The sequence below is a fragment of the Gasterosteus aculeatus genome, chromosome 15 (genome assembly GCF_964276395.1).
Source record: "Gasterosteus aculeatus chromosome 15, fGasAcu3.hap1.1, whole genome shotgun sequence".
Lineage (NCBI taxonomy): Eukaryota > Metazoa > Chordata > Actinopteri > Perciformes > Gasterosteidae > Gasterosteus > Gasterosteus aculeatus.
In genome coordinates, this window is record NC_135703.1 from 19,615,356 (window position 1) to 19,638,673 (window position 23,318).

At 39.1% G+C, this 23,318-nt stretch overlaps 48 non-coding genes across 48 annotated transcripts; 39 read left to right on the forward strand and 9 right to left on the reverse strand.

The window, feature by feature from the left end:
• Positions 1 to 185: 185 nt before the first annotated feature.
• Positions 186 to 259, reverse strand: trnai-aau (transfer RNA isoleucine (anticodon AAU)). The gene has a single exon. It is a non-coding gene; the product is annotated as a tRNA-Ile (tRNA).
• A 798-nt stretch (positions 260 to 1,057) lies between these two features.
• On the reverse strand, positions 1,058 to 1,131 carry trnai-aau (transfer RNA isoleucine (anticodon AAU)). The gene has a single exon. It is a non-coding gene; the product is annotated as a tRNA-Ile (tRNA).
• Positions 1,132 to 1,379: 248 nt separating this feature from the next.
• Positions 1,380 to 1,452, reverse strand: trnar-ucg (transfer RNA arginine (anticodon UCG)). The gene has a single exon. It is a non-coding gene; the product is annotated as a tRNA-Arg (tRNA).
• Positions 1,453 to 1,935: 483 nt separating this feature from the next.
• On the reverse strand, positions 1,936 to 2,009 carry trnai-aau (transfer RNA isoleucine (anticodon AAU)). Its single transcript has one exon. It is a non-coding gene; the product is annotated as a tRNA-Ile (tRNA).
• Positions 2,010 to 2,257: 248 nt separating this feature from the next.
• trnar-ucg (transfer RNA arginine (anticodon UCG)) lies at positions 2,258 to 2,330 on the reverse strand. Its single transcript has one exon. It is a non-coding gene; the product is annotated as a tRNA-Arg (tRNA).
• A 480-nt stretch (positions 2,331 to 2,810) lies between these two features.
• On the reverse strand, positions 2,811 to 2,884 carry trnai-aau (transfer RNA isoleucine (anticodon AAU)). The gene has a single exon. It is a non-coding gene; the product is annotated as a tRNA-Ile (tRNA).
• A 248-nt stretch (positions 2,885 to 3,132) lies between these two features.
• trnar-ucg (transfer RNA arginine (anticodon UCG)) lies at positions 3,133 to 3,205 on the reverse strand. The gene has a single exon. It is a non-coding gene; the product is annotated as a tRNA-Arg (tRNA).
• Positions 3,206 to 3,685: 480 nt separating this feature from the next.
• trnai-aau (transfer RNA isoleucine (anticodon AAU)) lies at positions 3,686 to 3,759 on the reverse strand. The gene has a single exon. It is a non-coding gene; the product is annotated as a tRNA-Ile (tRNA).
• Positions 3,760 to 4,007: 248 nt separating this feature from the next.
• Positions 4,008 to 4,080, reverse strand: trnar-ucg (transfer RNA arginine (anticodon UCG)). Its single transcript has one exon. It is a non-coding gene; the product is annotated as a tRNA-Arg (tRNA).
• Positions 4,081 to 5,391: 1,311 nt separating this feature from the next.
• trnal-uag (transfer RNA leucine (anticodon UAG)) lies at positions 5,392 to 5,474 on the forward strand. The gene has a single exon. It is a non-coding gene; the product is annotated as a tRNA-Leu (tRNA).
• Positions 5,475 to 6,018: 544 nt separating this feature from the next.
• trnal-uag (transfer RNA leucine (anticodon UAG)) lies at positions 6,019 to 6,101 on the forward strand. Its single transcript has one exon. It is a non-coding gene; the product is annotated as a tRNA-Leu (tRNA).
• A 311-nt stretch (positions 6,102 to 6,412) lies between these two features.
• Positions 6,413 to 6,495, forward strand: trnal-uag (transfer RNA leucine (anticodon UAG)). Its single transcript has one exon. It is a non-coding gene; the product is annotated as a tRNA-Leu (tRNA).
• Positions 6,496 to 6,806: 311 nt separating this feature from the next.
• trnal-uag (transfer RNA leucine (anticodon UAG)) lies at positions 6,807 to 6,889 on the forward strand. Its single transcript has one exon. It is a non-coding gene; the product is annotated as a tRNA-Leu (tRNA).
• A 572-nt stretch (positions 6,890 to 7,461) lies between these two features.
• Positions 7,462 to 7,544, forward strand: trnal-uag (transfer RNA leucine (anticodon UAG)). The gene has a single exon. It is a non-coding gene; the product is annotated as a tRNA-Leu (tRNA).
• A 572-nt stretch (positions 7,545 to 8,116) lies between these two features.
• trnal-uag (transfer RNA leucine (anticodon UAG)) lies at positions 8,117 to 8,199 on the forward strand. Its single transcript has one exon. It is a non-coding gene; the product is annotated as a tRNA-Leu (tRNA).
• A 544-nt stretch (positions 8,200 to 8,743) lies between these two features.
• trnal-uag (transfer RNA leucine (anticodon UAG)) lies at positions 8,744 to 8,826 on the forward strand. The gene has a single exon. It is a non-coding gene; the product is annotated as a tRNA-Leu (tRNA).
• Positions 8,827 to 9,137: 311 nt separating this feature from the next.
• On the forward strand, positions 9,138 to 9,220 carry trnal-uag (transfer RNA leucine (anticodon UAG)). Its single transcript has one exon. It is a non-coding gene; the product is annotated as a tRNA-Leu (tRNA).
• A 311-nt stretch (positions 9,221 to 9,531) lies between these two features.
• On the forward strand, positions 9,532 to 9,614 carry trnal-uag (transfer RNA leucine (anticodon UAG)). The gene has a single exon. It is a non-coding gene; the product is annotated as a tRNA-Leu (tRNA).
• Positions 9,615 to 10,029: 415 nt separating this feature from the next.
• On the forward strand, positions 10,030 to 10,112 carry trnal-uag (transfer RNA leucine (anticodon UAG)). The gene has a single exon. It is a non-coding gene; the product is annotated as a tRNA-Leu (tRNA).
• Positions 10,113 to 10,420: 308 nt separating this feature from the next.
• On the forward strand, positions 10,421 to 10,503 carry trnal-uag (transfer RNA leucine (anticodon UAG)). The gene has a single exon. It is a non-coding gene; the product is annotated as a tRNA-Leu (tRNA).
• Positions 10,504 to 10,814: 311 nt separating this feature from the next.
• trnal-uag (transfer RNA leucine (anticodon UAG)) lies at positions 10,815 to 10,897 on the forward strand. The gene has a single exon. It is a non-coding gene; the product is annotated as a tRNA-Leu (tRNA).
• Positions 10,898 to 11,205: 308 nt separating this feature from the next.
• Positions 11,206 to 11,288, forward strand: trnal-uag (transfer RNA leucine (anticodon UAG)). Its single transcript has one exon. It is a non-coding gene; the product is annotated as a tRNA-Leu (tRNA).
• Positions 11,289 to 11,599: 311 nt separating this feature from the next.
• trnal-uag (transfer RNA leucine (anticodon UAG)) lies at positions 11,600 to 11,682 on the forward strand. The gene has a single exon. It is a non-coding gene; the product is annotated as a tRNA-Leu (tRNA).
• A 311-nt stretch (positions 11,683 to 11,993) lies between these two features.
• trnal-uag (transfer RNA leucine (anticodon UAG)) lies at positions 11,994 to 12,076 on the forward strand. The gene has a single exon. It is a non-coding gene; the product is annotated as a tRNA-Leu (tRNA).
• Positions 12,077 to 12,387: 311 nt separating this feature from the next.
• trnal-uag (transfer RNA leucine (anticodon UAG)) lies at positions 12,388 to 12,470 on the forward strand. Its single transcript has one exon. It is a non-coding gene; the product is annotated as a tRNA-Leu (tRNA).
• A 572-nt stretch (positions 12,471 to 13,042) lies between these two features.
• Positions 13,043 to 13,125, forward strand: trnal-uag (transfer RNA leucine (anticodon UAG)). Its single transcript has one exon. It is a non-coding gene; the product is annotated as a tRNA-Leu (tRNA).
• A 544-nt stretch (positions 13,126 to 13,669) lies between these two features.
• Positions 13,670 to 13,752, forward strand: trnal-uag (transfer RNA leucine (anticodon UAG)). Its single transcript has one exon. It is a non-coding gene; the product is annotated as a tRNA-Leu (tRNA).
• Positions 13,753 to 14,063: 311 nt separating this feature from the next.
• trnal-uag (transfer RNA leucine (anticodon UAG)) lies at positions 14,064 to 14,146 on the forward strand. The gene has a single exon. It is a non-coding gene; the product is annotated as a tRNA-Leu (tRNA).
• A 311-nt stretch (positions 14,147 to 14,457) lies between these two features.
• On the forward strand, positions 14,458 to 14,540 carry trnal-uag (transfer RNA leucine (anticodon UAG)). Its single transcript has one exon. It is a non-coding gene; the product is annotated as a tRNA-Leu (tRNA).
• A 415-nt stretch (positions 14,541 to 14,955) lies between these two features.
• On the forward strand, positions 14,956 to 15,038 carry trnal-uag (transfer RNA leucine (anticodon UAG)). Its single transcript has one exon. It is a non-coding gene; the product is annotated as a tRNA-Leu (tRNA).
• A 311-nt stretch (positions 15,039 to 15,349) lies between these two features.
• trnal-uag (transfer RNA leucine (anticodon UAG)) lies at positions 15,350 to 15,432 on the forward strand. The gene has a single exon. It is a non-coding gene; the product is annotated as a tRNA-Leu (tRNA).
• A 311-nt stretch (positions 15,433 to 15,743) lies between these two features.
• trnal-uag (transfer RNA leucine (anticodon UAG)) lies at positions 15,744 to 15,826 on the forward strand. The gene has a single exon. It is a non-coding gene; the product is annotated as a tRNA-Leu (tRNA).
• An 833-nt stretch (positions 15,827 to 16,659) lies between these two features.
• Positions 16,660 to 16,742, forward strand: trnal-uag (transfer RNA leucine (anticodon UAG)). Its single transcript has one exon. It is a non-coding gene; the product is annotated as a tRNA-Leu (tRNA).
• Positions 16,743 to 17,314: 572 nt separating this feature from the next.
• trnal-uag (transfer RNA leucine (anticodon UAG)) lies at positions 17,315 to 17,397 on the forward strand. Its single transcript has one exon. It is a non-coding gene; the product is annotated as a tRNA-Leu (tRNA).
• A 544-nt stretch (positions 17,398 to 17,941) lies between these two features.
• trnal-uag (transfer RNA leucine (anticodon UAG)) lies at positions 17,942 to 18,024 on the forward strand. Its single transcript has one exon. It is a non-coding gene; the product is annotated as a tRNA-Leu (tRNA).
• A 311-nt stretch (positions 18,025 to 18,335) lies between these two features.
• On the forward strand, positions 18,336 to 18,418 carry trnal-uag (transfer RNA leucine (anticodon UAG)). The gene has a single exon. It is a non-coding gene; the product is annotated as a tRNA-Leu (tRNA).
• A 311-nt stretch (positions 18,419 to 18,729) lies between these two features.
• trnal-uag (transfer RNA leucine (anticodon UAG)) lies at positions 18,730 to 18,812 on the forward strand. Its single transcript has one exon. It is a non-coding gene; the product is annotated as a tRNA-Leu (tRNA).
• Positions 18,813 to 19,227: 415 nt separating this feature from the next.
• On the forward strand, positions 19,228 to 19,310 carry trnal-uag (transfer RNA leucine (anticodon UAG)). Its single transcript has one exon. It is a non-coding gene; the product is annotated as a tRNA-Leu (tRNA).
• A 308-nt stretch (positions 19,311 to 19,618) lies between these two features.
• Positions 19,619 to 19,701, forward strand: trnal-uag (transfer RNA leucine (anticodon UAG)). The gene has a single exon. It is a non-coding gene; the product is annotated as a tRNA-Leu (tRNA).
• Positions 19,702 to 20,012: 311 nt separating this feature from the next.
• On the forward strand, positions 20,013 to 20,095 carry trnal-uag (transfer RNA leucine (anticodon UAG)). The gene has a single exon. It is a non-coding gene; the product is annotated as a tRNA-Leu (tRNA).
• A 308-nt stretch (positions 20,096 to 20,403) lies between these two features.
• Positions 20,404 to 20,486, forward strand: trnal-uag (transfer RNA leucine (anticodon UAG)). Its single transcript has one exon. It is a non-coding gene; the product is annotated as a tRNA-Leu (tRNA).
• Positions 20,487 to 20,797: 311 nt separating this feature from the next.
• Positions 20,798 to 20,880, forward strand: trnal-uag (transfer RNA leucine (anticodon UAG)). The gene has a single exon. It is a non-coding gene; the product is annotated as a tRNA-Leu (tRNA).
• A 311-nt stretch (positions 20,881 to 21,191) lies between these two features.
• Positions 21,192 to 21,274, forward strand: trnal-uag (transfer RNA leucine (anticodon UAG)). Its single transcript has one exon. It is a non-coding gene; the product is annotated as a tRNA-Leu (tRNA).
• A 311-nt stretch (positions 21,275 to 21,585) lies between these two features.
• Positions 21,586 to 21,668, forward strand: trnal-uag (transfer RNA leucine (anticodon UAG)). Its single transcript has one exon. It is a non-coding gene; the product is annotated as a tRNA-Leu (tRNA).
• Positions 21,669 to 21,976: 308 nt separating this feature from the next.
• trnal-uag (transfer RNA leucine (anticodon UAG)) lies at positions 21,977 to 22,057 on the forward strand. Its single transcript has one exon. It is a non-coding gene; the product is annotated as a tRNA-Leu (tRNA).
• Positions 22,058 to 22,368: 311 nt separating this feature from the next.
• Positions 22,369 to 22,451, forward strand: trnal-uag (transfer RNA leucine (anticodon UAG)). The gene has a single exon. It is a non-coding gene; the product is annotated as a tRNA-Leu (tRNA).
• A 311-nt stretch (positions 22,452 to 22,762) lies between these two features.
• On the forward strand, positions 22,763 to 22,843 carry trnal-uag (transfer RNA leucine (anticodon UAG)). The gene has a single exon. It is a non-coding gene; the product is annotated as a tRNA-Leu (tRNA).
• Positions 22,844 to 23,154: 311 nt separating this feature from the next.
• trnal-uag (transfer RNA leucine (anticodon UAG)) lies at positions 23,155 to 23,235 on the forward strand. The gene has a single exon. It is a non-coding gene; the product is annotated as a tRNA-Leu (tRNA).
• The last annotated feature ends 83 nt before the right edge of the window (positions 23,236 to 23,318 follow it).

Consider the following 23,318-nt stretch of genomic DNA (forward strand, 5'->3'; position numbering starts at 1 on the left):
TGGCTTGGCATTGCTAGACAGAATGAATGGGTTTCCACAAAAAAACCTTTGGATGGAGGTAGATCATTGAACCTGGATGGGATGTAGTAACAGCTGACTTTCTATTGGATTCTTCTTTGGAATAGGGCAGTTTCAGAGGCTGGAATAACACAGACTAAATAAAAACATGATAACCTGGCAATCCTTGGCCAGTATGGGGATTGAACCCATGACCTTGGCGTTATTAGCACCACGCTCTGACCATCTGAGCTAACCGGCCCTTTTCTCTTGATTTTATCCAACTACAGTAAATCCAGATTTCAGGCCAAATGAGAACTTCTATGATGCAGGCAGTAAATAATTGTCAATCAGTTGTGAGAGCCTATCACCTTTGATTTCCCCATTAAAATAGACGGTGAAGAGAATGAATTTAAATATAATGGAAATGTATTTTGTTGGAAACAACAATGCTTATACCTGAGGAAATTCAACTTTGCACAAGACGTCTTACAAATATCTTGGAAGTTTCAACCAAGAAGGGACTCGAATTCTCAATCTTCTGATCCGAAGTCAGACGCCTTGTCCATTAGGCCACGTGGTCCCTAAATGGAGCAGTCATTTTTTTTTAACTGCTATTATTCACCTGCAGAGTAGGAGGACCAGAAAAATATCTTTCAACACCTGAGGTTTGCAACGCCATCATGAATTTAAACATCTACTGCAAGTGTGGACGGATTTATCGTTGAATGAGTGTTACCAGGGGGTTTTGCGACTTAACTTACAATCACATAGTATCACCATTACGTTCTGACAATGTCAGGTAAAGACACAGTTTAGATTTTTTTTAATTGGCCTGGGAGAATACTTGAGAATGTTACCAGTGGGATCACCTACTGGCTTGGCATTGCTAGACAGGATGAATGGGTTTCCACAAAAAAATATTTGGATGGAGGTAGATCATTGAACCTGGATGGGATGTAGTATCAGCTCACTTTCTATTGGATTCTTCTTTGGAATAGGACAGTTTCAGAGGCTGGAATAACACAGACTAAATAAAAACATGATATCCTGGCAATCTTGGCCAGTATGGGGATTGAACCCATGACCTTGGCGTTATTAGCACCACGCTCTGACCATCTGAGCTAACCGGCCCTTTTCTCTTGATTTTATCCAACTACAGTAAATCCAGATTTCATGCCAAATGAGAACTTCTAAAATGCAGGCAGTAAACAATTGTCAGTCAGTTGTGAGAGCCTATCACCTTTAATTTCCCCATTAAAATAGACGGTGAAGAGAATGAATTTAAATATAATGGAAAAGTATTTTGTTGGAAACAACAATGCTCATACCTGAGGAAATTTAACTTTGAACAAGACATCTTACAAATATCTTGGAAGTTTCAACCACGAAGGGACTCGAACCCTCAATCTTCTGATCCGAAGTCAGACGCCTTGTCCATTAGGCCACGTGGTCCCCAAATGCAGCAGTTTCACTTTTTTTTAACTGCTATTATTCACCTGCAGAGTAGGAGGACCAGAAAAATATCTTTCAACACCTGAGGTTTGCAACGCCATCATGAATTTAAATATCTACTGCAAGTGTGGACGGATTTATCGTTGAATGAGTGTTACCGGGTTTTTTTGGGGATTTAACTTACAATCACATAGTATCACCATTACGTTCTGACAATGTCAGGTAAAGACACAGTTTAGATTTTTTTTAATTGGCCTGGGAGAATACTTGAGAATGTTACCAGTGGGATCACCTACTGGCTTGGCATTGCTAGACAGGATGAATGGGTTTCCACAAAAAAATATTTGGATGGAGGTAGATCATTGAACCTGGATGGGATGTAGTATCAGCTCACTTTCTATTGGATTCTTCTTTGGAATAGGACAGTTTCAGAGGCTGGAATAACACAGACTAAATAAAAACATATGATATTCTGGCAATCCTTGGCCAGTATGGGGATTGAACCCATGACCTTGGCATTATTAGCACCACGCTCTTACCATCTGAGCTAACCGGCCCTTTTCTCTTGATTTTATCCAACTACAGTAAATCCAGATTTCAGGCCAAATGAGAACTTCTAAAATGCAGGCAGTAAACAATTGTCAATTAGTTGTGAGAGCCTATCACCTTTAATTTCCCCATTAAAATAGACGGTGAAGAGAATGAATTTAAATATAATGGAAAAGTATTTTGTTGGAAACAACAATGCTCATACCTGAGGAAATTTAACTTTGAACAAGACATCTTACAAATATCTTGGAAGTTTCAACCACGAAGGGACTCGAACCCTCAATCTTCTGATCCGAAGTCAGACGCCTTGTCCATTAGGCCACGTGGTCCCTAAATGCAGCAGTTTCACTTTTTTTTAACTGCTATTATTCACCTGCAGAGTAGGAGGACCAGAAAAATATCTTTCAACACCTGAGGTTTGCAACGCCATCATGAATTTAAACATCTACTGCAAGTGTGGACGGATTTATCGTTGAATGAGTGTTACCAGGGGGTTTTGCGATTTAACTTACAATCACATAGTATCACCATTACGTTCTGACAATGTCAGGTAAAGACACAGTTTAGATTTTTTTTAATTGGCCTGGGAGAATACTTGAGAATGTTACCAGTGGGATCACCTACTGGCTTGGCATTGCTAGACAGAATGAATGGGTTTCCACAAAAAAATATTTGGATGGAGGTAGATCATTGAACCTGGATGGGATGTAGTATCAGCTCACTTTCTATTGGATTCTTCTTTGGAATAGGACAGTTTCAGAGGCTGGAATAACACAGACTAAATAAAAACATGATATCCTGGCAATCCTTGGCCAGTATGGGGATTGAACCCATGACCTTGGCGTTATTAGCACAACGCTCTGACCATCTGAGCTAACCGGCCCTTTTCTCTTGATTTTATCCAACTACAGTAAATCCAGATTTCAGGACAAATGAGAACTTCTATGATGCAGGCAATACATAATTGTCAATCAGTTGTGAGAGCCTATCACCTTTAATTTCCCCATTAAAATAGACGGTGAAGAGAATGAATTTAAATATAATGGAAAAGTATTTTGTTGGAAACAACAATGCTCATACCTGAGGAAATTTAACTTTGCACAAGACATCTTACAAATATCTTGGAAGTTTCAACCACGAAGGGACTCGAACCCTCAATCTTCTGATCCGAAGTCAGACGCCTTGTCCATTAGGCCACGTGGTCCCTAAATGCAACAGTTTTATTTTTTTTTAACTGCTATTATTCACCTGCAGAGTAGGAGGACCAGAAAAATATCGTTCAACACCTGAGGTTTGCAACGCCATCATGAATTTAAACATCTACTGCAAGTGTGGACGGATTTATCGTTGAATGAGTGTTACCAGGGGGTTTTGCGACTTAACTTACAATCACATAGTATCACCATTACGTTCTGACAATGTCAGGTAAAGACACAGTTTAGATTTTTTTTAATTGGCCTGGGAGAATACTTGAGAATGTTACCAGTGGGATCACCTACTGGCTTGGCATTGCTAGACAGGATGAATGGGTTTCCACAAAAAAATATTTGGATGGAGGTAGATCATTGAACCTGGATGGGATGTCGTATCAGATCACTTTCTATTGGATTCTTCTTTGGAATAGGACAGTTACAGAGGCTGGAATAACACAGACTAAATAAAAACATGATATCCTGGCAATCCTTGGCCAGTATGGGGATTGAACCCATGACCTTGGCGTTATTAGCACCACGCTCTGACCATCTGAGCTAACTGGCCCTTTTCTCTTGATTTTATCCAACTACAGTAAATCCAGATTTCAGGCCAAATGAGAACTTCTAAAATGCAGGCAGTAAATAATTGTCAATCAGTTGTGAGAGCCTATCACCTTTAATTTCCCCATTAAAATAGACGGTGAAGAGAATGAATTTAAATATAATGGAAGTGTATTTTGTTGGAAACAACAATGTTTATACCTGAGGAAATTCAACTTTGCACAAGACTTCTTGCAAATATATTGGAAGTTTCAACCACGAAGGGACTCGAACCCTCAATCTTCTGATCCGAAGTCAGACGCCTTGTCCATTAGGCCACGTGGTCCCTAAATGCAACAGTTTCACTTTTTATTCAACTGCTATTATTCACCTGCAGAGTAGGAGGACCAGAAAGATATCTTTCAACACCTGAGGTTTGCAACTCCATCATGAATTTAAACATCTACTGCAAGTGTGGACGGATTTATCGTTGAATGAGTGTTACCAGGGGGTTTTGCGACTTAACTTACAATCACATAGTATCACCATTACGTTCTGACAATGTCAGGTAAAGACACAGTTTAGATTTTTTTGAATTGGCCTGGGAGAATACTTGAGAATGTTACCAGTGGGATCACCTACTGGCTTGGCATTGCTAGACAGGATGGATGGGTTTCCACAAAAAAATATTTGGATGGAGGTAGATCATTGAACCTGGATGGGATGTAGTATCAGCTCACTTTCTATTGGATTCTTCTTTGGAATAGGACAGTTTCAGAGGCTGGAATAACACAGACTAAATAAAAACATGATATCCTGGCAATCCTTGGCCAGTATGGGGATTGAACCCATGACCTTGGCGTTATTAGCACCACACAGTGACCATCTGAGCTAACCGGCCCTTTTCTCTTGGTTTTATCCAACCACATTAAATCCAGATTTCATGCCAAATGAGAACTTCTAAAATGCAGGCAGTAAACAATTGTCAATCAGTATGAGAGCCTATCACCTTTAATTTCCCCATTAAAATAGACGGTGAAGAGAAACAACAATGCTCATACCTGAGGAAATTCAACTTTGCACAAGACATCGGTGTTGTTCGTTGGCTGAGACATATGTAACATATTTCTCGCTGAATTGAAATACCGCAATGGTTTTTGTGTTAAAGAGTTGAAACATAAGATTCCATGTGTGATTAAGAGGCATATTTAATAAATGATAGCAAGATGTTTTTCATCATTTTAGATACTTTCAGTATTTTTAGGTCAGGATTGCAAAGCGGTCTGAGGTACTGCGTTCACTGGAGGCGTCCACTGGAGGCGTGGGTTCAAATCCCACTTCTGACAGTCACTGGTGTTGTTCGTTGGCTGAGACATATGTAACATATTTCTCTCTGAATTGAAATACCGCAATGGTTTTTGTGTTAAAGAGTTGAAACATAAGATTCCATGTGTGATTAAGAGGCATATTTAATAAATGATAGCAAGATGTTTTTCATCATTTTAGATACTTTCAGTATTTTTAGGTCAGGATTGCAAAGCGGTCTGAGGTACTGCGTTCAGGTTCAAGAATTCACTTCAAAAGTGTGATGAACAACAAATGTCATCTGTGACAGCATGATATTTTTTATAATTTCCACTATTTGACATATTTCTCAGTCAGGATGGCCGAGCGGTCTAAGCCGCTGCTTTTAGGCCGCAGTCTCCACTGGAGGCGTGGGTTCAAATCCCACTTCTGACAGTCACTGGTGTTGTTCGTTGGCTGAGACATATGTAAGATATTTCTCTCTGAATTGAAATACCGCAACGGTGTTTGTGTTAAAGAGTTGAAATATAATATTCCATGTGTGATTAAGAGGCATATTTAATAAATGATAGCAAGATGTTTTTCATCATTTTAGATACTTTCAGTATTTTTAGGTCAGGATTGCAAAGCGCTCTGAGGTGCCGCGTTCAGGTTTTCACTCAAGAATTCACTTCAAAAGTGTGATGAACAACAAACAACACTAACATATTTCTCTCTGAATTGAAATACCGCAATGGTTTTTGTGTTAAAGAGTTGAAACATAAGATTCCATGTGTGATTAAGAGGCATATTTAATAAATGATAGCAAGATGTTTTTCATCATTTTAGATACTTTCAGTATTTTTAGGTCAGGATTGCAAAGCGGTCTGAGGTACTGCGTTCAGGTTCAAGAATTCACTTCAAAAGTGTGATGAACAACAAATGTCATCTGTGACAGCATGATATTTTTTATAATTTCCGCTATTTGACATATTTCTCAGTCAGGATGGCCGAGCGGTCTAAGGCGCTGCGTTTAGGCCGCAGTCTCCACTGGAGGCGTGGGTTCAAATCCCACTTCTGACAGTCACTGGTGTTGTTCGTTGGCTGAGACATATGTAACGTATTTCTCGCTGAATTGAAATACAGCTATGGTTTTTGTGTTAAAGAGTTGAAATATAATATTCCATGTGTGATTAAGAGGCATATTTAATAAATGATAGCAAGATGTTTTTCATCATTTTAGATACTTTCAGTATTTTTAGGTCAGGATTGCAAAGCAGTCTGAGGTACTGCGTTCAGGTTCAAGAATTCACTTCAAAAGTGTGATGAACAACAACAGTCATCTGTGACAGCATGATATTTTTTACAATTTCCACTATTTGACATATTTCTCAGTCAGGATGGCCGAGCGGTCTAAGGCGCTGCGTTTAGGCCGCAGTCTCCACTGGAGGCGTGGGTTCAAATCCCACTTCTGACAGTCACTGGTGTTGTTCGTTGGCTGAGACATATGTAACATATTTCTCTCTGAATTGAAATACCGCAATGGTTTTTGTGTTAAAGAGTTGAAACATAAAATTCCATGTGTGATTAAGAGGCATATTTAATAAATGATAGCAAGATGTTTTTCATCATTTTAGATACTTTCAGTATTTTTAGGTCAGGATTGCAAAGCGGTCTGAGGTACTGCGTTCAGGTTCAAGAATTCACTTCAAAAGTGTGACGAACAACAACAGTCATCTGTGACAGCATGATATTTTTTATAATTTCCACTATTTGACATATTTCTCAGTCAGGATGGCCGAGCGGTCTAAGGCGCTGCGTTTAGGCCGCAGTCTCCACTGGAGGCGTGGGTTCAAATCCCACTTCTGACAGTCACTGGTGTTGTTCGTTGGCTGAGACATATGTAACATATTTCTCTCTGAATTGAAATACCGCAATGGTTTTTGTGTTAAAGAGTTGAAACATTAGATTCCATGTGTGATTAAGAGGCATATTTAATAAATGATAGCAAGATGTTTTTCATCATTTTAGATACTTTCAGTATTTTTAGGTCAGGATTGCAAAGCGGTCTGAGGTACTGCGTTCACTGGAGGCGTCCACTGGAGGCGTGGGTTCAAATCCCACTTCTGACAGTCACTGGTGTTGTTCGTTGGCTGAGACATATGTAACATATTTCTCTCTGAATTGAAATACCGCAATGGTTTTTGTGTTAAAGAGTTGAAACATAAGATTCCATGTGTGATTAAGAGGCATATTTAATAAATGATAGCAAGATGTTTTTCATCATTTTAGATACTTTCAGTATTTTTAGGTCAGGATTGCAAAGCGGTCTGAGGTACTGCGTTCAGGTTCAAGAATTCACTTCAAAAGTGTGATGAACAACAAATGTCATCTGTGACAGCATGATATTTTTTATAATTTCCGCTATTTGACATATTTCTCAGTCAGGATGGCCGAGCGGTCTAAGGCGCTGCGTTTAGGCCGCAGTCTCCACTGGAGGCGTGGGTTCAAATCCCACTTCTGACAGTCACTGGTGTTGTTCGTTGGCTGAGACATATGTAACATATTTCTCGCTGAATTGAAATACCGCAATGGTTTTTGTGTTAAAGAGTTGAAACATAAGATTCCATGTGTGATTAAGAGGCATATTTAATAAATGATAGCAAGATGTTTTTCATCATTTTAGATACTTTCAGTATTTTTAGGTCAGGATTGCAAAGCGGTCTGAGGTACTGCGTTCACTGGAGGCGTCCACTGGAGGCGTGGGTTCAAATCCCACTTCTGACAGTCACTGGTGTTGTTCGTTGGCTGAGACATATGTAACATATTTCTCTCTGAATTGAAATACCGCAATGGTTTTTGTGTTAAAGAGTTGAAACATAAGATTCCATGTGTGATTAAGAGGCATATTTAATAAATGATAGCAAGATGTTTTTCATCATTTTAGATACTTTCAGTATTTTTAGGTCAGGATTGCAAAGCGGTCTGAGGTACTGCGTTCAGGTTCAAGAATTCACTTCAAAAGTGTGATGAACAACAAATGTCATCTGTGACAGCATGATATTTTTTATAATTTCCACTATTTGACATATTTCTCAGTCAGGATGGCCGAGCGGTCTAAGCCGCTGCGTTTAGGCCGCAGTCTCCACTGGAGGCGTGGGTTCAAATCCCACTTCTGACAGTCACTGGTGTTGTTCGTTGGCTGAGACATATGTAAGATATTTCTCTCTGAATTGAAATACCGCAACGGTGTTTGTGTTAAAGAGTTGAAATATAATATTCCATGTGTGATTAAGAGGCATATTTAATAAATGATAGCAAGATGTTTTTCATCATTTTAGATACTTTCAGTATTTTTAGGTCAGGATTGCAAAGCGCTCTGAGGTGCCGCGTTCAGGTTTTCACTCAAGAATTCACTTCAAAAGTGTGATGAACAACAAACAACACTAACATATTTCTCTCTGAATTGAAATACCGCAATGGTTTTTGTGTTAAAGAGTTGAAACATAAGATTCCATGTGTGATTAAGAGGCATATTTAATAAATGATAGCAAGATGTTTTTCATCATTTTAGATACTTTCAGTATTTTTAGGTCAGGATTGCAAAGCGGTCTGAGGTACTGCGTTCAGGTTCAAGAATTCACTTCAAAAGTGTGATGAACAACAAATGTCATCTGTGACAGCATGATATTTTTTATAATTTCCGCTATTTGACATATTTCTCAGTCAGGATGGCCGAGCGGTCTAAGGCGCTGCGTTTAGGCCGCAGTCTCCACTGGAGGCGTGGGTTCAAATCCCACTTCTGACAGTCACTGGTGTTGTTCGTTGGCTGAGACATATGTAACGTATTTCTCGCTGAATTGAAATACAGCTATGGTTTTTGTGTTAAAGAGTTGAAATATAATATTCCATGTGTGATTAAGAGGCATATTTAATAAATGATAGCAAGATGTTTTTCATCATTTTAGATACTTTCAGTATTTTTAGGTCAGGATTGCAAAGCAGTCTGAGGTACTGCGTTCAGGTTCAAGAATTCACTTCAAAAGTGTGATGAACAACAACAGTCATCTGTGACAGCATGATATTTTTTACAATTTCCACTATTTGACATATTTCTCAGTCAGGATGGCCGAGCGGTCTAAGGCGCTGCGTTTAGGCCGCAGTCTCCACTGGAGGCGTGGGTTCAAATCCCACTTCTGACAGTCACTGGTGTTGTTCGTTGGCTGAGACATATGTAACATATTTCTCTCTGAATTGAAATACCGCAATGGTTTTTGTGTTAAAGAGTTGAAACATAAAATTCCATGTGTGATTAAGAGGCATATTTAATAAATGATAGCAAGATGTTTTTCATCATTTTAGATACTTTCAGTATTTTTAGGTCAGGATTGCAAAGCGGTCTGAGGTACTGCGTTCAGGTTCAAGAATTCACTTCAAAAGTGTGACGAACAACAACAGTCATCTGTGACAGCATGATATTTTTTATAATTTCCACTATTTGACATATTTCTCAGTCAGGATGGCCGAGCGGTCTAAGGCGCTGCGTTTAGGCCGCAGTCTCCACTGGAGGCGTGGGTTCAAATCCCACTTCTGACAGTCACTGGTGTTGTTCGTTGGCTGAGACATATGTAAGATATTTCTCTCTGAATTGAAATACCGCAACGGTGTTTGTGTTAAAGAGTTGAAATATAATATTCCATGTGTGATTAAGAGGCATATTTAATAAATGATAGCAAGATGTTTTTCATCATTTTAGATACTTTCAGTATTTTTAGGTCAGGATTGCAAAGCGCTCTGAGGTGCCGCGTTCAGGTTTTCACTCAAGAATTCACTTCAAAAGTGTGATGAACAACAAACAACACTAACATATTTTTTTTAGGTCAGGATTGCAAAGCGGTCTGAGGTACTGCGTTCAGGTTCAAGAATTCACTTCAAAAGTGTGACGAACAACAACAGTCATCTGTGACAGCATGATATTTTTTATAATTTCCACTATTTGACATATTTCTCAGTCAGGATGGCCGAGCGGTCTAAGCCGCTGCGTTTAGGCCGCAGTCTCCACTGGAGGCGTGGGTTCAAATCCCACTTCTGACAGTCACTGGTGTTGTTCGTTGGCTGAGACATATGTAAGATATTTCTCTCTGAATTGAAATACCGAAACGGTGTTTGTGTTAAAGAGTTGAAACATAATATTCCATGTGTTATTTAGAGGCATATTTAATAAATGATAGCAAGATGTTTTTCAGCATTTTAGATACTTTCAGTATTTTTAGGTCAGGATTGCAAAGCGGTCTGAGGTACTGCGTTCAGGTTCAAGAATTCACTTCAAAAGTGTGATGAACAAATGTCATCTGTGACAGCATGATATTTTTTATAATTTCCACTATTTGACATATTTCTCAGTCAGGATGGCCGAGAGGTCTAAGGCGCTGCGTTTAGGCCGCAGTCTCCACTGGAGGCGTGGGTTCAAATCCCATTTCTGACAGTCACTGGTGTTGTTCGATGGCTGAGACATATGTAAGATATTTCTCGCTGAATTGAAATACCGCAACGGTGTTTGTGTTAAAGAGTTGAAACATAATATTCCATGTGTTATTTAGAGGCATATTTAATAAATGATAGCAAGATGTTTTTCATCATTTTAGATACTTTCAGTATTTTTAGGTCAGGATTGCAAAGCGGTCTGAGGTACTGCGTTCAGGTTCAAGAATTCACTTCAAAAGTGTGATGAACAACAAATGTCATCTGTGACAGCATGATATTTTTTATAATTTCCACTATTTGACATATTTCTCAGTCAGGATGGCCGAGCGGTCTAAGGCGCTGCGTTTAGGCCGCAGTCTCCACTGGAGGCGTGGGTTCAAATCCCATTTCTGACAGTCACTGGTGTTGTTCGTTGGCTGAGACATATGTAAGATATTTCTCTCTGAATTGAAATACCGAAACGGTGTTTGTGTTAAAGAGTTGAAACATAATATTCCATGTGTTATTTAGAGGCATATTTAATAAATGATAGCAAGATGTTTTTCAGCATTTTAGATACTTTCAGTATTTTTAGGTCAGGATTGCAAAGCGGTCTGAGGTACTGCGTTCAGGTTCAAGAATTCACTTCAAAAGTGTGATGAACAAATGTCATCTGTGACAGCATGATATTTTTTATAATTTCCACTATTTGACATATTTCTCAGTCAGGATGGCCGAGCGGTCTAAGGCGCTGCGTTTAGGCCGCAGTCTCCACTGGAGGCGTGGGTTCAAATCCCATTTCTGACAGTCACTGGTGTTGTTCGTTGGCTGAGACATATGTAAGATATTTCTCGCTGAATTGAAATACCGCAACGGTGTTTGTGTTAAAGAGTTGAAACATAATATTCCATGTGTTATTTAGAGGCATATTTAATAAATGATAGCAAGATGTTTTTCATCATTTTAGATACTTTCAGTATTTTTAGGTCAGGATTGCAAAGCGGTCTGAGGTACTGCGTTCAGGTTCAAGAATTCACTTCAAAAGTGTGATGAACAACAAATGTCATCTGTGACAGCATGATATTTTTTATAATTTCCGCTATTTGACATATTTCTCAGTCAGGATGGCCGAGCGGTCTAAGGCGCTGCGTTTAGGCCGCAGTCTCCACTGGAGGCGTGGGTTCAAATCCCACTTCTGACAGTCACTGGTGTTGTTCGTTGGCTGAGACATATGTAACATATTTCTCGCTGAATTGAAATACAGCTATGGTTTTTGTGTTAAAGAGTTGAAATATAATATTCCATGTGTGATTAAGAGGCATATTTAATAAATGATAGCAAGATGTTTTTCATCATTTTAGATACTTTCAGTATTTTTAGGTCAGGATTGCAAAGCAGTCTGAGGTACTGCGTTCAGGTTCAAGAATTCACTTCAAAAGTGTGATGAACAACAACAGTCATCTGTGACAGCATGATATTTTTTACAATTTCCACTATTTGACATATTTCTCAGTCAGGATGGCCGAGCGGTCTAAGGCGCTGCGTTTAGGCCGCAGTCTCCACTGGAGGCGTGGGTTCAAATCCCACTTCTGACAGTCACTGGTGTTGTTCGTTGGCTGAGACATATGTAACATATTTCTCTCTGAATTGAAATACCGCAATGGTTTTTGTGTTAAAGAGTTGAAACATAAGATTCCATGTGTGATTAAGAGGCATATTTAATAAATGATAGCAAGATGTTTTTCATCATTTTAGATACTTTCAGTATTTTTAGGTCAGGATTGCAAAGCGGTCTGAGGTACTGCGTTCAGGTTCAAGAATTCACTTCAAAAGTGTGATGAACAACAAATGTCATCTGTGACAGCATGATATTTTTTATAATTTCCGCTATTTGACATATTTCTCAGTCAGGATGGCCGAGCGGTCTAAGGCGCTGCGTTTAGGCCGCAGTCTCCACGGGAGGCGCGGGTTCAAATCCCACTTCTGACAGTCACTGGTGTTGTTCGTTGGCTGAGACATATGTAACATATTTCTCTCTGAATTGAAATACCGCAATGGTTTTTGTGTTAAAGAGTTGAAACATAAGATTCCATGTGTGATTAAGAGGCATATTTAATAAATGATAGCAAGATGTTTTTCATCATTTTAGATACTTTCAGTATTTTTAGGTCAGGATTGCAAAGCGGTCTGAGGTACTGCGTTCACTGGAGGCGTCCACTGGAGGCGTGGGTTCAAATCCCACTTCTGACAGTCACTGGTGTTGTTCGTTGGCTGAGACATATGTAACATATTTCTCTCTGAATTGAAATACCGCAATGGTTTTTGTGTTAAAGAGTTGAAACATAAGATTCCATGTGTGATTAAGAGGCATATTTAATAAATGATAGCAAGATGTTTTTCATCATTTTAGATACTTTCAGTATTTTTAGGTCAGGATTGCAAAGCGGTCTGAGGTACTGCGTTCAGGTTCAAGAATTCACTTCAAAAGTGTGATGAACAACAAATGTCATCTGTGACAGCATGATATTTTTTATAATTTCCGCTATTTGACATATTTCTCAGTCAGGATGGCCGAGCGGTCTAAGGCGCTGCGTTTAGGCCGCAGTCTCCACTGGAGGCGTGGGTTCAAATCCCACTTCTGACAGTCACTGGTGTTGTTCGTTGGCTGAGACATATGTAAAATATTTCTCGCTGAATTGAAATACAGCTATGGTTTTTGTGTTAAAGAGTTGAAATATAATATTCCATGTGTGATTAAGAGGCATATTTAATAAATGATAGCAAGATGTTTTTCATCATTTTAGATACTTTCAGTATTTTTAGGTCAGGATTGCAAAGCGCTCTGAGGTGCCGCGTTCAGGTTTTCACTCAAGAATTCACTTCAAAAGTGTGATGAACAACAAACAACACTAACATATTTCTCTCTGAATTGAAATACCGCAATGGTTTTTGTGTTAAAGAGTTGAAACATAAGATTCCATGTGTGATTAAGAGGCATATTTAATAAATGATAGCAAGATGTTTTTCATCATTTTAGATACTTTCAGTATTTTTAGGTCAGGATTGCAAAGCGGTCTGAGGTACTGCGTTCAGGTTCAAGAATTCACTTCAAAAGTGTGATGAACAACAAATGTCATCTGTGACAGCATGATATTTTTTATAATTTCCGCTATTTGACATATTTCTCAGTCAGGATGGCCGAGCGGTCTAAGGCGCTGCGTTTAGGCCGCAGTCTCCACTGGAGGCGTGGGTTCAAATCCCACTTCTGACAGTCACTGGTGTTGTTCGTTGGCTGAGACATATGTAACGTATTTCTCGCTGAATTGAAATACAGCTATGGTTTTTGTGTTAAAGAGTTGAAATATAATATTCCATGTGTGATTAAGAGGCATATTTAATAAATGATAGCAAGATGTTTTTCATCATTTTAGATACTTTCAGTATTTTTAGGTCAGGATTGCAAAGCAGTCTGAGGTACTGCGTTCAGGTTCAAGAATTCACTTCAAAAGTGTGATGAACAACAACAGTCATCTGTGACAGCATGATATTTTTTACAATTTCCACTATTTGACATATTTCTCAGTCAGGATGGCCGAGCGGTCTAAGGCGCTGCGTTTAGGCCGCAGTCTCCACTGGAGGCGTGGGTTCAAATCCCACTTCTGACAGTCACTGGTGTTGTTCGTTGGCTGAGACATATGTAACATATTTCTCTCTGAATTGAAATACCGCAATGGTTTTTGTGTTAAAGAGTTGAAACATAAAATTCCATGTGTGATTAAGAGGCATATTTAATAAATGATAGCAAGATGTTTTTCATCATTTTAGATACTTTCAGTATTTTTAGGTCAGGATTGCAAAGCGGTCTGAGGTACTGCGTTCAGGTTCAAGAATTCACTTCAAAAGTGTGACGAACAACAACAGTCATCTGTGACAGCATGATATTTTTTATAATTTCCACTATTTGACATATTTCTCAGTCAGGATGGCCGAGCGGTCTAAGGCGCTGCGTTTAGGCCGCAGTCTCCACTGGAGGCGTGGGTTCAAATCCCACTTCTGACAGTCACTGGTGTTGTTCGTTGGCTGAGACATATGTAAGATATTTCTCTCTGAATTGAAATACCGCAACGGTGTTTGTGTTAAAGAGTTGAAATATAATATTCCATGTGTGATTAAGAGGCATATTTAATAAATGATAGCAAGATGTTTTTCATCATTTTAGATACTTTCAGTATTTTTAGGTCAGGATTGCAAAGCGCTCTGAGGTGCCGCGTTCAGGTTTTCACTCAAGAATTCACTTCAAAAGTGTGATGAACAACAAACAACACTAACATATTTTTTTTAGGTCAGGATTGCAAAGCGGTCTGAGGTACTGCGTTCAGGTTCAAGAATTCACTTCAAAAGTGTGACGAACAACAACAGTCATCTGTGACAGCATGATATTTTTTATAATTTCCACTATTTGACATATTTCTCAGTCAGGATGGCCGAGCGGTCTAAGCCGCTGCGTTTAGGCCGCAGTCTCCACTGGAGGCGTGGGTTCAAATCCCACTTCTGACAGTCACTGGTGTTGTTCGTTGGCTGAGACATATGTAACATATTTCTCTCTGAATTGAAATACCGCAATGGTTTTTGTGTTAAAGAGTTGAAACATAAGATTCCATGTGTGATTAAGAGGCATATTTAATAAATGATAGCAAGATGTTTTTCATCATTTTAGATACTTTCAGTATTTTTAGGTCAGGATTGCAAAGCGGTCTGAGGTACTGCGTTCAGGTTCAAGAATTCACTTCAAAAGTGTGATGAACAACAAATGTCATCTGTGACAGCATGATATTTTTTATAATTTCCGCTATTTGACATATTTCTCAGTCAGGATGGCCGAGCGGTCTAAGGCGCTGCGTTTAGGCCGCAGTCTCCACGGGAGGCGCGGGTTCAAATCCCACTTCTGACAGTCACTGGTGTTGTTCGTTGGCTGAGACATATGTAACATATTTCTCTCTGAATTGAAATACCGCAATGGTTTTTGTGTTAAAGAGTTGAAACATAAGATTCCATGTGTGATTAAGAGGCATATTTAATAAATGATAGCAAGATGTTTTTCATCATTTTAGATACTTTCAGTATTTTTAGGTCAGGATTGCAAAGCGGTCTGAGGTACTGCGTTCAGGTTCAAGAATTCACTTCAAAAGTGTGATGAACAACAAATGTCATCTGTGACAGCATGATATTTTTTATAATTTCCGCTATTTGACATATTTCTCAGTCAGGATGGCCGAGCGGTCTAAGGCGCTGCGTTTAGGCCGCAGTCTCCACTGGAGGCGTGGGTTCAAATCCCACTTCTGACAGTCACTGGTGTTGTTCGTTGGCTGAGACATATGTAACATATTTCTCTCTGAATTGAAATACTGCAATGGTTTTTGTGTTAAAGAGTTGAAACATAAGATTCCATGTGTGATTAAGAGGCATATTTAATAAATGATAGCAAGATGTTTTTCATCATTTTAGATACTTTCAGTATTTTTAGGTCAGGATTGCAAAGCGGTCTGAGGTACTGCGTTCACTGGAGGCGTCCACTGGAGGCGTGGGTTCAAATCCCACTTCTGACAGTCACTGGTGTTGTTCGTTGGCTGAGACATATGTAACATATTTCTCTCTGAATTGAAATACCGCAATGGTTTTTGTGTTAAAGAGTTGAAACATAAGATTCCATGTGTGATTAAGAGGCATATTTAATAAATGATAGCAAGATGTTTTTCATCATTTTAGATACTTTCAGTATTTTTAGGTCAGGATTGCAAAGCGGTCTGAGGTACTGCGTTCACTGGAGGCGTCCACTGGAGGCGTGGGTTCAAATCCCACTTCTGACAGTCACTGGTGTTGTTCGTTGGCTGAGACATATGTAACATATTTCTCTCTGAATTGAAATACCGCAATGGTTTTTGTGTTAAAGAGTTGAAACATAAGATTCCATGTGTGATTAAGAGGCATATTTAATAAATGATAGCAAGATGTTTTTCATCATTTTAGATACTTTCAGTATTTTTAGGTCAGGATTGCAAAGCGGTCTGAGGTACTGCGTTCAGGTTCAAGAATTCACTTCAAAAGTGTGATGAACAACAAATGTCATCTGTGACAGCATGATATTTTTTATAATTTCCGCTATTTGACATATTTCTCAGTCAGGATGGCCGAGAGGTCTAAGGCGCTGGGTTTAGGCCGCAGTCTCCACTGGAGGCGTGGGTTCAAATCCCACTTCTGACAGTCACTGGTGTTGTTCGTTGGCTGAGACATATGTAACATATTTCTCGCTGAATTGAAATACCGCAATGGTTTTTGTGTTAAAGAGTTGAAACATAAGATTCCATGTGTGATTAAGAGGCATATTTAATAAATGATAGCAAGATGTTTTTCATCATTTTAGATACTTTCAGTATTTTTAGGTCAGGATTGCAAAGCGGTCTGAGGTACTGCGTTCACTGGAGGCGTCCACTGGAGGCGTGGGTTCAAATCCCACTTCTGACAGTCACTGGTGTTGTTCGTTGGCTGAGACATATGTAACATATTTCTCTCTGAATTGAAATACCGCAATGGTTTTTGTGTTAAAGAGTTGAAACATAAGATTCCATGTGTGATTAAGAGGCATATTTAATAAATGATAGCAAGATGTTTTTCATCATTTTAGATACTTTCAGTATTTTTAGGTCAGGATTGCAAAGCGGTCTGAGGTACTGCGTTCAGGTTCAAGAATTCACTTCAAAAGTGTGATGAACAACAAATGTCATCTGTGACAGCATGATATTTTTTATAATTTCCGCTATTTGACATATTTCTCAGTCAGGATGGCCGAGCGGTCTAAGGCGCTGCTTTTAGGCCGCAGTCTCCACTGGAGGCGTGGGTTCAAATCCCACTTCTGACAGTCACTGGTGTTGTTCGTTGGCTGAGACATATGTAAGATATTTCTCTCTGAATTGAAATACCGCAACGGTGTTTGTGTTAAAGAGTTGAAATATAATATTCCATGTGTGATTAAGAGGCATATTTAATAAATGATAGCAAGATGTTTTTCATCATTTTAGATACTTTCAGTATTTTTAGGTCAGGATTGCAAAGCGCTCTGAGGTGCCGCGTTCAGGTTTTCACTCAAGAATTCACTTCAAAAGTGTGATGAACAACAAACAACACTAACATATTTCTCTCTGAATTGAAATACCGCAATGGTTTTTGTGTTAAAGAGTTGAAACATAAGATTCCATGTGTGATTAAGAGGCATATTTAATAAATGATAGCAAGATGTTTTTCATCATTTTAGATACTTTCAGTATTTTTAGGTCAGGATTGCAAAGCGGTCTGAGGTACTGCGTTCAGGTTCAAGAATTCACTTCAAAAGTGTGATGAACAACAAATGTCATCTGTGACAGCATGATATTTTTTATAATTTCCGCTATTTGACATATTTCTCAGTCAGGATGGCCGAGCGGTCTAAGGCGCTGCGTTTAGGCCGCAGTCTCCACTGGAGGCGTGGGTTCAAATCCCACTTCTGACAGTCACTGGTGTTGTTCGTTGGCTGAGACATATGTAACGTATTTCTCGCTGAATTGAAATACAGCTATGGTTTTTGTGTTAAAGAGTTGAAATATAATATTCCATGTGTGATTAAGAGGCATATTTAATAAATGATAGCAAGATGTTTTTCATCATTTTAGATACTTTCAGTATTTTTAGGTCAGGATTGCAAAGCAGTCTGAGGTACTGCGTTCAGGTTCAAGAATTCACTTCAAAAGTGTGATGAACAACAACAGTCATCTGTGACAGCATGATATTTTTTACAATTTCCACTATTTGACATATTTCTCAGTCAGGATGGCCGAGCGGTCTAAGGCGCTGCGTTTAGGCCGCAGTCTCCACTGGAGGCGTGGGTTCAAATCCCACTTCTGACAGTCACTGGTGTTGTTCGTTGGCTGAGACATATGTAACATATTTCTCTCTGAATTGAAATACCGCAATGGTTTTTGTGTTAAAGAGTTGAAACATAAAATTCCATGTGTGATTAAGAGGCATATTTAATAAATGATAGCAAGATGTTTTTCATCATTTTAGATACTTTCAGTATTTTTAGGTCAGGATTGCAAAGCGGTCTGAGGTACTGCGTTCAGGTTCAAGAATTCACTTCAAAAGTGTGACGAACAACAACAGTCATCTGTGACAGCATGATATTTTTTATAATTTCCACTATTTGACATATTTCTCAGTCAGGATGGCCGAGCGGTCTAAGGCGCTGCGTTTAGGCCGCAGTCTCCACTGGAGGCGTGGGTTCAAATCCCACTTCTGACAGTCACTGGTGTTGTTCGTTGGCTGAGACATATGTAAGATATTTCTCTCTGAATTGAAATACCGCAACGGTGTTTGTGTTAAAGAGTTGAAATATAATATTCCATGTGTGATTAAGAGGCATATTTAATAAATGATAGCAAGATGTTTTTCATCATTTTAGATACTTTCAGTATTTTTAGGTCAGGATTGCAAAGCGCTCTGAGGTGCCGCGTTCAGGTTTTCACTCAAGAATTCACTTCAAAAGTGTGATGAACAACAAACAACACTAACATATTTTTTTTAGGTCAGGATTGCAAAGCGGTCTGAGGTACTGCGTTCAGGTTCAAGAATTCACTTCAAAAGTGTGACGAACAACAACAGTCATCTGTGACAGCATGATATTTTTTATAATTTCCACTATTTGACATATTTCTCAGTCAGGATGGCCGAGCGGTCTAAGCCGCTGCGTTTAGGCCGCAGTCTCCACTGGAGGCGTGGGTTCAAATCCCACTTCTGACAGTCACTGGTGTTGTTCGTTGGCTGAGACATATGTAAGATATTTCTCTCTGAATTGAAATACCGAAACGGTGTTTGTGTTAAAGAGTTGAAACATAATATTCCATGTGTTATTTAGAGGCATATTTAATAAATGATAGCAAGATGTTTTTCAGCATTTTAGATACTTTCAGTATTTTTAGGTCAGGATTGCAAAGCGGTCTGAGGTACTGCGTTCAGGTTCAAGAATTCACTTCAAAAGTGTGATGAACAAATGTCATCTGTGACAGCATGATATTTTTTATAATTTCCACTATTTGACATATTTCTCAGTCAGGATGGCCGAGAGGTCTAAGGCGCTGCGTTTAGGCCGCAGTCTCCACTGGAGGCGTGGGTTCAAATCCCATTTCTGACAGTCACTGGTGTTGTTCGATGGCTGAGACATATGTAAGATATTTCTCGCTGAATTGAAATACCGCAACGGTGTTTGTGTTAAAGAGTTGAAACATAATATTCCATGTGTTATTTAGAGGCATATTTAATAAATGATAGCAAGATGTTTTTCATCATTTTAGATACTTTCAGTATTTTTAGGTCAGGATTGCAAAGCGGTCTGAGGTACTGCGTTCAGGTTCAAGAATTCACTTCAAAAGTGTGATGAACAACAAATGTCATCTGTGACAGCATGATATTTTTTATAATTTCCACTATTTGACATATTTCTCAGTCAGGATGGCCGAGCGGTCTAAGGCGCTGCGTTTAGGCCGCAGTCTCCACTGGAGGCGTGGGTTCAAATCCCATTTCTGACAGTCACTGGTGTTGTTCGTTGGCTGAGACATATGTAAGATATTTCTCTCTGAATTGAAATACCGAAACGGTGTTTGTGTTAAAGAGTTGAAACATAATATTCCATGTGTTATTTAGAGGCATATTTAATAAATGATAGCAAGATGTTTTTCAGCATTTTAGATACTTTCAGTATTTTTAGGTCAGGATTGCAAAGCGGTCTGAGGTACTGCGTTCAGGTTCAAGAATTCACTTCAAAAGTGTGATGAACAAATGTCATCTGTGACAGCATGATATTTTTTATAATTTCCACTATTTGACATATTTCTCAGTCAGGATGGCCGAGCGGTCTAAGGCGCTGCGTTTAGGCCGCAGTCTCCACTGGAGGCGTGGGTTCAAATCCCATTTCTGACAGTCACTGGTGTTGTTCGTTGGCTGAGACATATGTAAGATATTTCTCGCTGAATTGAAATACCGCAACGGTGTTTGTGTTAAAGAGTTGAAACATAATATTCCATGTGTTATTTAGAGGCATATTTAATAAATGATAGCAAGATGTTTTTCATCATTTTAGATACTTTCAGTATTTTTAGGTCAGGATTGCAAAGCGGTCTGAGGTACTGCGTTCAGGTTCAAGAATTCACTTCAAAAGTGTGATGAACAACAAATGTCATCTGTGACAGCATGATATTTTTTATAATTTCCGCTATTTGACATATTTCTCAGTCAGGATGGCCGAGCGGTCTAAGGCGCTGCGTTTAGGCCGCAGTCTCCACTGGAGGCGTGGGTTCAAATCCCACTTCTGACAGTCACTGGTGTTGTTCGTTGGCTGAGACATATGTAACATATTTCTCGCTGAATTGAAATACAGCTATGGTTTTTGTGTTAAAGAGTTGAAATATAATATTCCATGTGTGATTAAGAGGCATATTTAATAAATGATAGCAAGATGTTTTTCATCATTTTAGATACTTTCAGTATTTTTAGGTCAGGATTGCAAAGCAGTCTGAGGTACTGCGTTCAGGTTCAAGAATTCACTTCAAAAGTGTGATGAACAACAACAGTCATCTGTGACAGCATGATATTTTTTACAATTTCCACTATTTGACATATTTCTCAGTCAGGATGGCCGAGCGGTCTAAGGCGCTGCGTTTAGGCCGCAGTCTCCACTGGAGGCGTGGGTTCAAATCCCACTTCTGACAGTCACTGGTGTTGTTCGTTGGCTGAGACATATGTAACATATTTCTCTCTGAATTGAAATACCGCAATGGTTTTTGTGTTAAAGAGTTGAAACATAAGATTCCATGTGTGATTAAGAGGCATATTTAATAAATGATAGCAAGATGTTTTTCATCATTTTAGATACTTTCAGTATTTTTAGGTCAGGATTGCAAAGCGGTCTGAGGTACTGCGTTCAGGTTCAAGAATTCACTTCAAAAGTGTGATGAACAACAAATGTCATCTGTGACAGCATGATATTTTTTATAATTTCCGCTATTTGACATATTTCTCAGTCAGGATGGCCGAGCGGTCTAAGGCGCTGCGTTTAGGCCGCAGTCTCCACGGGAGGCGCGGGTTCAAATCCCACTTCTGACAGTCACTGGTGTTGTTCGTTGGCTGAGACATATGTAAAATATTTCTCGCTGAATTGAAATACAGCTATGGTTTTTGTGTTAAAGAGTTGAAATATAATATTCCATGTGTTATTTAGAGGCATATTTAATAAATGATAGCAAGATGTTTTTCAGCATTTTAGATACTTTCAGTATTTTTAGGTCAGGATTGCAAAGCGGTCTGAGGTACTGCGTTCAGGTTCAAGAATTCACTTCAAAAGTGTGGTGAACAAATGTCATCTGTGACAGCATGATATTTTTTATAATTTCCACTACTTGACATATTTCTCAGTCAGGATGGCCGAGCGGTCTAAGGCACTGCGTTTAGGCCGCAGTCTCCACTGGAGGCGGGTTCAAATCCCACTTCTGACAGTCACTGGTGTTGTTCGTTGGCTGAGACATATGTAACATATTTCTCGCTGAATTGAAATACAGCTATGGTTTTTGTGTTAAAGAGTTGAAATATAATATTCCATGTGTGATTAAGAGGCATATTTAATAAATGATAGCAAGATGTTTTTCATCATTTTAGATACTTTCAGTATTTTTAGGTCAGGATTGCAAAGCTGTCTGAGTTACTGCGTTCAGGTTCAAGAATTCACTTCAAAAGTGTGATGAACAACAAATGTCATCTGTGACAGCATGATATTTTTTATAATTTCCGCTATTTGACATATTTCTCAGTCAGGATGGCCGAGCGGTCTAAGGCGCTGCGTTTAGGCCGCAGTCTCCACTGGAGGCGTGGGTTCAAATCCCACTTCTGACAGTCACTGGTGTTGTTCGTTGGCTGAGACATATGTAACATATTTCTCGCTGAATTGAAATACCGCAATGGTTTTTGTGTTAAAGAGTTGAAACATAAGATTCCATGTGTGATTAAGAGGCATATTTAATAAATGATAGCAAGATGTTTTTCATCATTTTAGATACTTTCAGTATTTTTAGGTCAGGATTGCAAAGCGGTCTGAGGTACTGCGTTCAGGTTCAAGAATTCACTTCAAAAGTGTGATGAACAACAAATGTCATCTGTGACAGCATGATATTTTTTATAATTTCCACTATTTGACATATTTCTCAGTCAGGATGGCCGAGCGGTCTAAGGCGCTGCGTTTAGGCCGCAGTCTCCACTGGAGGCGGGTTCAAATCCCACTTCTGACAGTCACTGGTGATGTTTGTTGGCTGAGACATATGTAAGATATTTCTCTCTGAATTGAAATACAGCAACGGTGTTTGTGTTAAAGAGTTGAAACATAATATTCCATGTGTTATTTGGAGGCATATTTAATAAATGATAGCAAGATGTTTTTCAGCATTTTAGATACTTTCAGTATTTTTAGGTCAGCATTGCAAAGCGGTCTGAGGTACTGCGTTCAGGTTCAAGAATTCACTTCAAAAGTGTGATGAACAACAAATGTCATCTGTGACAGCATGATATTTTTTATAATTTCCACTATTTGACATATTTCTCAGTCAGGATGGCCGAGCGGTCTAAGGCGCTGCGTTTAGGCCGCAGTCTCCACTGGAGGCGGGTTCAAATCCCACTTCTGACAGTCACTGGTGTTGTTCGTTGGCTGACACATATGTAACATATTTCTCGCTGAATTGAAATACAGCTATGGTTTTTGTGTTAAAG